This window comes from Pinus tabuliformis, chromosome 2_2 (assembly GCF_031772625.1).
Source record: "Pinus tabuliformis cultivar Carrire ecotype Pingquan chromosome 2_2, CPIR1, whole genome shotgun sequence".
NCBI lineage: Eukaryota > Viridiplantae > Streptophyta > Pinopsida > Pinales > Pinaceae > Pinus > Pinus tabuliformis.
In genome coordinates this window covers 562,559,473-562,572,344 of record NC_142300.1, presented here as the reverse complement: position 1 = coordinate 562,572,344, position 12,872 = coordinate 562,559,473, and positions in this window count along the sequence as shown.

Sequence of the window (12,872 nt, the reverse complement as noted above, 5' to 3'; positions counted from 1 at the left end):
TCCAAAGGAACATCATTTTCAATTTCTGTTGCTCCTTTTCCAAAGGAACGGCATTTGTGTTTTGCTGTTCCTTTTCCAAAGGAACAACATTTTCGATTTTCTGTTGTTCCTTTTCCAAAGGAACGACATTGGTGTTTTCTGTTGTTCCTTTTCCAAAGGAACAACATTTTTGATCTTTGTTGTTCCTTTTTCCAAAAGGAACACCACTTGTATTCTTTTGCTCTTCCTTTTTGAAACAACAACATCCTCGTATTCCTTTTACTTATGCTTGCTCCCCTTGCTGTTCTAAATTAAGGATGCCCTGTTGTTCCTGTTCTTTCAAGTCTTTTGGAACACAGCTATGCACTTATGCAATGGATACAAAATCACAACATACTGAAATCAGTGAATTATAAAATCGCTATTCTTATAAGAAATTGCTCTGAATTGGTAAGAGGAAAAAGGGAAGGACACAATTACCCATTATCTTTTGCTGTCATTGTTCCACCAATTCTACTCTGATTGGTTATCTTTATCATGTTGGTTCCTTTTAAAATTTCCACAATTTTCTTCGACTATTATTCAGGAATAAGAGTAAAGGGTTTACATGCTCCTATTGAGATGTTAAGACTTCTTCCACCATTCCTACTCTTAAGGAGTGTTGAACCACCCTTTGTGTATAAACAGGAAAGTGTTGTATGAAAAAGAAAAGAAAAAGAAAAAAGAGCAAACAATGATGTTTTAATGAATTGTTTATATAAGTTGTCAAATGAAGGATAGGGGGTCTCATGAAGGGCCAGCCTACCATGATCATGAGGAAGAAAGTGAATTGGCATTCCCACTATGGCCACCACACCAGGGATATGGTCCAAAAGGTATATCAAATTAAGAACCCTTGGAACAGGAGGTCTCATCACGAGCCGAACTGCCCACCTTTCGCTCCTTCCTCGTGAATGGCATTATGGCTAACTAGTCACCAAGCCAGCATAATGGCCTACATTTTGACATCGCACAACATTTCCTAAGCATACACAAAGGATCATGGTTCCATGGGTGAAATAAACAACTCTGCCAAGGTTATGGACACTTGTCGGCAGCAGAGCACTGTTAATGGTATTGAAGTCACATTATTTACACCAATAGGTAATTAGCAGCACCCTTCTGTCTCTTATACCTTAGTAATAAATCACATAGGAAGAATGTATATTATTTCCCGAACCATAAAACGCATTTAAATCTATTATCACCAATTATGATAGAAAAGTTGGCAATGACCGCATGACACTTTGTATGCACGGCAGTTGTCCTATCTTCCCAGCCTCGCATCATATCACAGCAGTCTCTTACTTATTAAGCGATCCGACCTTGCACCTCGATTTCGGTAACCTGCTACTTTTGTAAACATGGCATATTGCCATACGCTGTTCCTTTATGACTCTGTTCTAGGGCAGATTGGCACGCTTCTTCTTCATCTGATGGTCGGGACGACCTATCACATTGTGGGGGGGAGGTTAACCTCATCATTCCCTGGATTACGTGTCAGACCGCTATTCGGGAAATTGCATACTTGGGAATAGCACGGCTCAACGATATACTATTTTTTATTTTTGCATGGCTTGCTGTTCCTAAGCCATTTCCATAGTATGCTATGCGGCATTAGTAAAGCCCTTTAGATTTTGAGCCAGTCCTGTGTCTGTCAGCCTCTCTGTGTTTTAACAGCGTGAACGGTTGCTATTCCATTGTCAAATTCTGAGATTTTACAGCAAAACCATAAACATGGGAGGAAGATCGATTCGGAGAGAACCACAGGTGTTAACAGTCTCTGATGCTGCACGGGAAATCCTGGCAAGAGCAGGGTGGTTAACTTATCTCAATCGCTTACAGGAATCCAACGAGACTGTAGCAATTGAATTCTTGCAGAACTTGCAAGAGGATCACTCCACAGTGAGGGGGAGACACATAGCAGTCACTGATGACATAATCGCAGAGGTCTCGGGACTGCCAGCCACTGGACCTGTATGGACGTTAAAGAAGGAGAGATTGCAGAAGATCATAGAAACCTTCCAGGAGGAAGGCCAGAGCCTGACAATTAGAGGAAAGGGGGTTCTACCAGCAGCATTAGGAGAACCGTGGGTGGAATTGGCGAAGACCATTCAAAGCTACGTCACCCGTGAAGGAAGAAAATATGTGGTAAGACCACGACACCTTAAACTTTTAGCTGTATTAAAGCAAAAATGCTCTGTAAACTTACTTGCATTTTGAATTCATTACTTCATGACGTTGCACGGAGCATGAAAAAGGCACAGCATGTAGAATCAGTTGTTAGTCATCATGGGTTGATACGGTTAATAGTTAGCCATAGCCTTACCCAGCAGCAGAGCAACTGGGAAGAGCTAATTGCCATGATAGATGGAGGATTGACCACACCATCCCCAAAACGTAAACATGCCACCAGTACACCTGAGCGTCCAGAAAAACGAAGGAAATCGGTCCGACTAGCACGGCTAAAGGGGAGGATGGAAAATTCCCAAGGAGATACCAGCCAACCAGTAGAGGTAAACGATTCAAGGGATGAGAAACCCCCATGATCAGAAGGAGAAGATAATGAGAAAGGAATGCAGGAAAATGAGGGAGGAGAAATGGAGGAAGAAACCGAGTAACTTGAGCAGGAGGAGGAAACAGAACAGCAGGAAGGCAGCACATTGCAGAATCCATTGAGAGAAGATGAATTGGCCAAAATTTTGGCCAATATGGGGGAATATGGCCAACCTTCCAGCCCACCAGATCTCCATGCTGAAGAAGAACCAAAAGAACACTCTGCTCAGGATAGAAATGAATCTGAAGAATTACATGCCGAGGAGGTAGAAGAGGAGAGTCAACCTGTTCATGATGAAAATATGACAGGAGAGAGAAGTGATGCAGAACAGGAACAATCCGTTCCTAGCCAGATGACACCAGAAGAAATTCCGGAAGAAGGGGAGGCAGAAAAGGAAGTCACCCAAGAAATAACAAAACCAGCTAGGGTTCTTGTCCCGGAGCAACCAGAGCAGAGCAACGAAGAAGCACCCCAAAGAGAAAATCAGGGAATTGATCCAGATCATAGTCTAGGCCACAGTGAACAGTCTGTTCTTCCTTCTAAGGAAATTGAGGAAATTAAGAAATTATGGAAAGAATAGCAAAGACTACTAAATGTAATAGTTTGGCTTCGACATCAAATCAAGATTTTCAAAACAAGAAAAATGGTAAAAAGAACTTCGAGGGAGAGACATGCAACCATTATAGAAAAACCTCTCAAGAAAAAGGTTCGAAGGACCAGAGTCCATCCTGTTGTTCAAAACCCTGTCGAAAAGCGGTCTGTTGTTCCAAATGTTGTTGAGAAACAGTCTGCTGTTCAAAATCAAAAGGAACAGCATTTGACTGTTACCCATAATGTATTGGCCTGTGACAAAGAAGTAAATACGGAGGCACAGTCCCCTGAAGGAATGCGAGCCACGAAAAAACATAATAGGAAGATCCAAGTAAACCTCCCGGTCCCCACTACCATGTGGGATAGTGATCCGAGAACGGTAACCCTACGAGAGGGTTTGACGCAAGCTTAGCAAGCAGCAGAAAAGCTCATAGAACAAACGGTTCCTCGAGAGAGGTATGAAGAACTACAGCAACAGCTAAGGAACGTCAATCTATCCGAAAGCCAGGCCTTTGAAGGGTGGCGAAGGGAAGAAGAGAAAGTCGCGAAGGTAACTCGTAGGTTAGATATAGTTATCAAGCAGATGGATACCTTATGTTCTTTGTACAATGACGTCCTAGCATGTAGAGCCCCTGCTAAGAATTATGCCTTGTTTTTAATGGAACGATATTTGCAATTGAAAATAAAGGCTGTTAAAGCAGGTGCTCCTATACAAATTAATACCATCGATGATTTTATAAACTGCTGTAAGCACTACGGGTGAAAGTTCAAAGATTACTGTCTGAGTTTTATTTGCATAACCTTGTGTTAGACCAGGAGACTGAGCTGAACCCCGGCCCTTTTGTTGGGGATATCCAATTACAGGCATTTATTTCATTTGGGGTTAATCAAATTAAATGGCTTAAAGCCTATAATGCTTTCCAAAGGCAAGAAAACGGATTAGACTTGTCAGTAAGAGCTGAGCCTAGGGATCCCGTACAGTTGTGGAGAGAACATAGGAACCTCATGAAGACTCTAGGTGTAATTGAAGCATTAGGACCCATTCATACAATAGTCAATCGGCAGGGAATAGAATACTTTTTCACTATTAAATACCTTGCCATTGATGCGGCTAAATTCTGATATCAGATCTCTAATCCGAATATCCAACTCAAGGAACCATTTAAGTATGAAAATTTTAAGTTAGCCACCAACGGCTTGCACCTCTATGGCGAAGTCATTTGAGGGCAGGGCCATCCTGATTAGGATATAGGTTCCAGAGTCCAATTATTTGGCACCCTGCACCTGGATACCAAGCCCTGTATGAGATGCCTGAGGGTCAAACAAGCCATTTCTTTAAACACCTAGTTATGCATCATGGCTGTAGACCTCCACATGAGATTCCATCTCCAGCCTACTCTCTCACTGCCTTACATGTCAACTACAATGTTTTCATGAGGGCATGAAAAAGGGTAAGCAGGGGGGTGTGTGGAGTACTAAAGAAGGTATGTTTTTGATGATTATTCCAGCATCTTTTCATTAAAACTTACAAACCTTTTCCATCATGAACTAGGTAGATGATAAGGAATTGTAGTAAAACCTGTAAGATTAATATGCAAATCAAAAATGCTGACAAGTGTCATTTTCTTATGCAGGAAGAAGGAAAAATGAAAGACTGCCATTCCAAAGGAAAGGACAAGGCCAGGTTAACCGCTGTCCCTTTGACGGGGAACCGTATGCAAACAAGGAAAACCAAATCAAAGCGTATCAGCCCTGGAAAGGAAATAGAGATATCAGCTTGGCACAAGAAAGAAAAGAGATAACTGAGGACTAACGGTTCAGCGAATCCCTCAGGATCCTTTGATCCTGAGGGATCGTTGCTTTAACTATTTTTACACCTAGACATCTCTGCCTTCACCATTATAAAAAGGGGCAGCACTGTTAGCCCGGAGAGTCTGTTATGTTTTATGTAATTTCTCTTAAGATTGAAACTTTGATCATCGAGTCTCGTTGAGAACTGATCCTCTGTAATTTTGTCTTATGCATTAATACAAACTCGATTGATATTTCATCTTCGATTCTGGAATAACTTTAAGCGGTGTACCCCTGGAGGCTAAGGGCCCGGCACTGGAGGAACACTTGCTTCTGTACTATACTTTTGGTTTATGCGTGGTTTGCTTATCAACGTTATTTGGTAATCTGATACGTTATGTTAGTTTACATCACACACTCTGTTATATTTATTGAAGTTTCTGAAGACAGAACCATTGTATTAACTCTGCAACGTATTACTATTCCTTTAAGTGCTGATATAATATTGTCAGTCTTTACAGAATACTGTTGCTATTCAATTACAGAGTATCTGTGTGCATACTTATTTCATTGGTATTACTGAACTCATCTTAGGGACTACGTTCTTTGCGATTGTTGAATATATAGACATTGCTGTTCCATTCTGAAATACAGTCGTATTCTTTATAACTGAGATTGACAACCGGATTACCAGAATCAAATTACTATTAAGGTGTGTCGTGTGCATGTATGAGTGGCTTTCAAGCGCTGTTCTATAATCCATTATTAATTAGTGCTATTCCATTTTTGTGTGTTGTTCAATTCGTCCTTAAAAGTGAAGGATTGCCATTTGATTCCTATAGGACACGATTATTGCATTTGATCTTGTAGACTAAGGTGTTGTTGCTTATTATATTTAATTGCTGTTACAGTTTCTTATTTGTTGTTCCATTTCTTATCCGCCGTTCCATTTCCTGTCATTTGCATTATTGTTATTTTGGTGTGAAGAACGATCTAAGACTGTAGTGGGCGTTGACATTTACTGTCTGGCCCCCAGATCAACGATCTGTTCTCTGATTTCCTTTGACACCATCAGTTTACAAAGGGACGAGTTACTGCTACTGAACCCTTGACTGATAAATTGCTTAGTTTTCTGAATGTATGGTTTAGTCTTTCAAAGTAGTTTGTTGTAAACAAGCATCCGTTTACTCTTGTATTTTTTAGCACTGTACTACTAGCATTACTCTGGCAAATGATAGCCTCAGACTGAGACACTCTTTGAAATAACAAAATGTTCCTGGATTGACAAATTAATGTGAGGTAATTAGAGGTGAAAAAGACCCTTTTTATAGCTCGACAAAATGCACCCTTTTCTTGCACATTAATCTATTAGGCCACAAGATATGATAAACATCCTTTAATCCTCCTAAACACATTATAGTAATAAAGGTGTTATCAAATGCAAGGAGAGAGGTAAATGTATGTTGGAGGATGGCTAGATGGGCCTTATTATATACCTATTAGTGAGGCCCATCAGGGCGAGAGAGGGTGGCCTTCATAGTTTACTTGTTAATATAGTGACAAATTCAAATTCCAATAAGAGGATGTAATATCATCTTATTTTTAGGAGGCTTAAGAGAAAATAGGGGTGCCCAATTCTTCAATGTGCATTCATATACTTCTTAGGATATATGCTAGTCATATTGCATTGGATTTTTCCATCTATTATCCTTATTATTATTTTGAGGAGGAGTGTGTGATATCTTAATGGAGGATGATGATAAATTTTATTCTATTATTGTAATTGATGCAAGCATTGTAGGGTTCCCCGTGATGGTACTCTTCTTTTAGGATTCTCTTGAGATGAGTGAGTTAACCTAGTTTAGGTTGTTCTAGTTGCTAGAGGATTTTAGGTGCATTAGAGGGATTCTCATATTGATAGGTGGTTAATAATGTTTCATGGGTTTCTACATAGGTCATGAGGTTGGTAGTTTAGGATTGATGGGTTTACTTATGTAGATTTCTATCTTTGTGACTCTTAGAAATGTAATCTTCATCTCTTTGGTCTTGTATGGAGATGTGCTTAACTTTGCAAGACATCTTGTCAAGTGGCTCATAATGTGGTGTCTAAAGATTTTGGATTGTTATATTGACTTGAGGAATCATGAAATTTAGAAAGTTGCTCATTTTTCAAGGTCCTCTTCATATTCACAAGTGGTTAATATTCTTTGGAGGATAAAGATGTTATGATAGCATGAATGAGAATTCATTTTTAGGAGATAATGTTTGATTTTCAAGAGTCGAATTTAGTGGAATTGTAGAGTCAGACCATAGGCAATGCAATGAATGAGTTCCTTAAAGATAGGGAGTGTTATTTTTCAAGATTTGGGGTGCTTCATTAGGGGTAAATCTTGGGGTTTACACCAAGATTTGGGGTGCTTCATGAGCTTTGGGATAAATGGTGTATAATCAACTCTTGGATGATCTATGATGAATCTACACTTGAGAGATGGTTTGTGATGTATTTGCACATTGAAATTGCATTATTCAGTGGTCGCTTGATCTCAATTGGATTTTTTCATGATATTCTTCCCTAGCACAATGGAGATTTCATAACAATATTGATGACATTCTACATCATGATGGGCAATGCCTGCATATGCTTATTTTCTTGGAGAATACCCTAATTAGGAGGAGACGAATATTGTGTCTTGGAAGAGGGCATTGAATTTTATAAAACATGGGATAGTTGGTATTCTTTCCTAGACCCTTAGAGTTGACTGGGGCACGTTTAGGTTGTGAAAATATTCATGTAGGGAGAGTGGAACTACTAGAGTACATGGATTAAGAGGATTGTTGAGAATATAGGTAGGCCTCCAGGAGTGTCAGGAACACCTCATGGAGTGCTCAATACACCTCATGGAGTTCCCTTACACTTGGAACCTTTCTTTTGGATGAGACCACATTAAGGCTTGACATGTGTACCCTTGGTCTGTAGCACTCAACATGTGTGAACCTACATGTATTTTTATAGGTTGTTTCTAAGGCCATGGACCATATATATATATTTTTGGCTTCTCTAATGTCTTATATATATAGAGGAAGGATATATTCATTCACCCAATCACTCATATATCACTCATTCTTATTGATCTTGTGTTAGCCTATGTGATCAAGAGGAGTGCACCACTTGTCCTCTCTCTCTTACTTCTTCTTATGTACTCCCTCTCTCTCTTTCTTAGAGTCGCCAAGGTTTCTTGAACTTATTTGAGCATATTGAAGACTATGAGTAGGGTTTCATCCCCTAGAGATTTGGACTTTAGGTTGTACTTAGAGAAGAAAAGAAGTGGAGACATCTTACCTTTGCAGACATGCTTGTGTGATGCACACAAGTTGGATATTCTTGGTCCGAGCAAGGGGTTTCTTGGTTTTCCCTATTTAGGGTTTTGGAGAACTAAAATATTATATTTTCCTATGATAAGGCTATTAGTATGTACATGAAATTCATCTTTATACACATTAATGAAGTTTTTTGCTATCCAAATCTTATGTAAATTGTATATTTGATGTTAAAAAAATCTATAATCTTCACGCTTGGTAATTCTCAACACTATACGCCTTGTTTATTTTACATAAGTTACTAGCGAATGCATTAAGTGATTTAAAATTATAATTAAAGAATATAAGACAAGATTTGTTGTTGTTTCTACATTTTTCATAAGGGATTTTCATATATGTTATACATATACTAAGATTACTATAGAGGGATGAACTTATTGGAACACATTAGTATATGTTCTCTTAGATTGCCCAAATGATTGGAGTTGTGAAGAGTTAAAATACTATCCGTTGTTGCTATCATCTTTTATTTTTTGTATTTCATAATAACTCTAAGGCTCAAAATTCATAAGGTTAAAATCCAATAGGCCTTTAGGATAGAGAAGAAATTTAAATATTTAGTTAAAACTCTTTAAAAGAATAAGTTTCTACATAAACACAACCCTAATTAGGAGGCCTTGTAGCACCCACATCCATTTGTATTCCCTCTCACTTTAATATCTAAACTTTAAAATAACCAAATTTTTTTCCCTTTAGATTCTCAATAATTCATGTGGATTATTTTACCCTTATGAACATGTCACAAATTTAATCTAGATAAAAAGTTAAGTGAAAATAAATAATATTATGGGTAAAATATATCACTAGGGTTTATACTAGAGAGTAGTAAAATTATTTTAGATGTTGATTGCCATATGATATCTACAAGCCTTCTACGTATCATATGCCACCCTTCCTTCAGTAACATATGAGGGCCTTAAAGGCTACAATCTCTTTCATATCTCAAATTTGGAAATTAAGGTAGGATTACAAAACATGTTTCAAATCCTTGAAAATAAAGAAGAGGAAATGACATTGAGATTTTGGTAGAACTTGTACCAAAAATTAAACTAAGAAGAAGAGAAAAACTAGAGCATTTAGGAAACATAAGTGGTGTTGCCTAGAAAAATTTCTCTTATGGGAGGAGAGGTTGTATTTTGGATAAGTCAATATTATATATCTTTAGCTTAGGGTCTAAAATCCATGAAGAACTAGGAGGGGGGACTTAATCTATGTAACAAAAAGCTAAACACAACCTAGTGGTGATGAATTCTATACGAGAGGTTGAGAAAACAATCATGTAACAAATCCACCTCAGTTATGTTTAATGCATCTGCACAAAATTTTACCTTCCATGAGGTTATTATTGTTGACACCAACTTAATGCACTTATAATTTTAATTGCTTTCCTTACAAAATCCATGTTAGAGATCCATGAATAACACCCCAAATTGAAAGATGAATGAGTGATTTACAATGACATCAATGCATACTTACATCAAGTCCCACCATAAAATTAGTGTTGATGTTGAACTTGGTCTGGTCTATGTAGAGCCCCATGGTCTTTCATGGTCTTCCACTATTATCTCAAATAGATACTCCCGTTAATAACATTATTACATCTTCCGAAGACATAATATATCGTAATCAGTTTTGGTCAAAATTCTTTGACTCTTAATTAATTTACAATTTTTTAAAAACTATTTTCAAGTTTATTAAAGTTTTGGTAAAATTAAATATCAAATTCATTTTTTTAGAAATTGAAAATTAATTTTTTGAATTTTTAAAATTTAAATTTCTAAGTTTTGATTGGTAGATAATTAATTTTATGTGGTTTAAAATCAATTTGTTAGAATTAGAATTTGTTAAAAGAAACTCTAATCCCCAAGTATCATCATAATTATATATATATATATATATATATATATATATATATATTTGCATGTGGTTCACGAGCACCCTGGTCAGTGAGTGATCGCTACGTCCACGGAAAAATCTGGGCGATAGCTAGGCTAAATCGCCCCTCGGCCTACTACAAGACCTGACCCCAAGGGCTTCGGGTGGATTCGACCCTGTGACCTCCCGATGGCGAGGCACGGTTTTTGACCAACTGAGCTAACCCTTGGGGCTCTATATATATATATATATATATCGATTTTTTCATAATTAATATTTTCTTTCCATTCATTATCATACTTATTTTTAATAATAAATATTTTTTAAATTTGATTCTGCCTCCACCAAGGTTGTGGTGCTTAAATCATGTACTTAATATAACTAAGCTATATAATCACATTCACCCTATAATAATTTTCTACGTTTTGCATAAAAGACAAGTACTAAGCAACAACACTGCATATTACATTTTCTTGTCAATAAAATCTGAATTACCATTTTAAATCGCCATAGGATGGTTGTCACTTACTATCTTCATAATCAACCTCAATTACAAGTGAATGCATACTGATTGTGTGACCCGAAAAAAACTATATTCATAAGGAAACGTTTTTTACATAATTATGTATTGTTCCATATGCTAAGGTAGAACTAGAGGAAGAAAATGATTCTTCATAAGCTAGATTTTACAAAATCATGAGTGTGTTATGCACACATTTATGGAAAACCCTCAAGTGACTAAGGAAATTCTGAATTTAAAGGTTAAGTAGTTAAAAATGCATTCCCTTCTCATCCTTTCACAATTAAAAAAAAGCACAAGCCAACATAATTGGTCCGTGACTTGTAAATAAGGTTTAACATATTGCTTCGTAGCTAGCATGCAATATAACTAAGGCCAGTCTAATCGGATTGATTCGAAGTCTTTAGTTCGAAAAGAGATGGCCACACATTCAATCAATCATGCGGGATATTCAAATTACATAGAGTTCGCCTATTGAAGAAGTTGTGATGTGTGGGGCCTTTGGAATAATCACATATGAATATTTCATTTCATCATTATTTTAATTCTTTTATCTTATTATAATATATTATTTTTTTACATAAAAGTGAAATGTATAATAAACAAGGTCATATAGCTAGTGTTCTTTTGTATTTCTATGATGTAATTAGTTTCGGTTAAATGTAATTCATCCAAAAATTTGGTCAAAAGTATTGTTGTTGTCATATTGTTTCTTTTCCAAGATGCTATATAACAATTTCACTTTTTCATTTAATGTGTCATCTACTGAGCCAATTGGTTCAAGAAATTTCGTGCTTCTCATGGGTGGCATTGGGAAATTGTATCTATAATGTGAGCCTTTTGTCTTTTCACAACTTTTTGTATGGTGGTGTTTCATGTATTTTTGCAAGCTCTATAGCAAGATAGTTCATGATTGCATTATCTCTGGCTAGGCAGAGATAATAAGCATTTCCTCTTGGATTGTCTTATGCACACCTACATTAAATTTTAGTTTCAAAATATGTGTTATAATTCTGACCTTTCTAATTTTGTTTTTCTCATCAAATCACGATGATTAAGGAACATGATTTTTTAAATATAGAAATAGAATTTGAAAAAAAAAAAAAACAATTTCCTTACCAAACAGATAAACTAAATTTAATCTAAACAAAAGTTAACCATTATCATTATCATCCTCGTTAACATGATATATTATTACAACTATTAATCAATATTATAATTATTTAAATTTTATAAATTGATCTCATCATGATATAATAATATTTATAAGAAAAACCTAGTGGTTATTGTTGATGGGATTTTGTGTTTTCTAATCACAAATAGCCTTAATTCCACATATAAAAACAAATACTATCTCCAATTTAACCTATTGTTTTATATGTCTTATAATACATTGGCGAAATCCATTTATTTCTTCTAATGAGTTATAATATGAGGAAGACTAATATTGTAATAGATATTTTAAATTGTTATATAGTGTGACTATATGCAAGACATTTTGAGAGAGTGATTTTTATCATCAACCATTTTAGTTTCACATAAATGATGAATTTTTTCGACCGATGATGTTTTAGGAATTATCCAACACTTTACTTATTATGGAGATCATGTGAGACTTTGTTTTTATTTTATCAATGTTGATTTTCTTCTTTATGCACTAAAACATATAATTACTTTTGATATTTTATATTAGGGTTGATCACCTCCTTATAATATGTTAATTTTATTTTATACTCTAATTATTTATCCCACCACAAGTTCTTTTTAAATTTATATGTAACAATGTTTTTAATATTATCATTGTTATGCAAAGTGGCATCTTATATCCCTAATGATTTAGCCAAGACTTCACATCTTTATGCCAACCTTTCTTAAGCCACAAGTGATTTTCACTAGAGTTTTCAACAATCTTATGAAGTCTCTTGTCTTCTATGTTGTTTATCATGTTCTTATACATTAGGTACATAGCCATAGCCTCTTGTCTTCAATTTTAAGATATTTGTGTGAAATCACTTTCTTCAAATAATTGTTTTCATATAAGTGGTTTTTTTAGATTAAAATATCACAACCTTTAATATTTTTTTCATGGATAAAGTACATTTAATTGCATGTTGAGATCATAGGTATTAATCACCATAAGAA